This window comes from Octopus bimaculoides, chromosome 1, assembly GCF_001194135.2.
Source record: "Octopus bimaculoides isolate UCB-OBI-ISO-001 chromosome 1, ASM119413v2, whole genome shotgun sequence".
NCBI classification, from domain to species: Eukaryota; Metazoa; Mollusca; class Cephalopoda; order Octopoda; family Octopodidae; genus Octopus; species Octopus bimaculoides.
The window spans coordinates 882,917-883,624 of record NC_068981.1 but is presented as its reverse complement, the minus strand read 5'-3'; positions in this window follow the sequence as shown (position 1 = coordinate 883,624).

The window sequence follows — 708 nt, the reverse complement described above, 5'->3', positions numbered from 1 at the left end:
CTCAATGGAAGCCTTTTTTTAAAAAATATTTTTAATCATAGAAAAGACTTGTTATAAATTATATTAATTTGCAATCCATAATTCTGTAATGATAATATTAATATTAATAATGATAAATAAAAATATTGTAAAAAAATGAGCGTTGACAAACTTTTTTTCTTTATATATCTATATTAATCTGAAACCTGTTAACAAGAAGTGGCTCGTTGGTCTAGGGGTATGATTTTCGCTTTGGGTGCGAGAGGTCCCGGGTTCGAATCCCGGACGAGCCCTTTCATCATTTTATATTTTGCTCTTAATTTTTTTTATTTGTATTTTTAAGTAAATGGAGCATGCCAGACTATGCTACCCCATGATGGGTTTTTAAAGGGCGTTTCATCAATTTTTCATGTGTTTAGCATCACTAATTTCAATTCCATCGTCCCGGGTTCGATCCTACTGCAATTTGGAGGTGAAAAAAAACAAAAAAACTACGAGGTACTGACTCGAATAGGCTTTTAAACTGTTGTGTAATTAAACAATTTCTTCGTAATTATTAATTAAGTAAATGCTTGATTCATGGCATGTTAATCGTCAATATCTGTGAAGTCTTAGGAACCTTTTTGTAAAAATACACACACACTTATGCACATATACATACATGCATACATACACACATGCACACACCTGCACACACACACACACACACACACACACACACACACACAC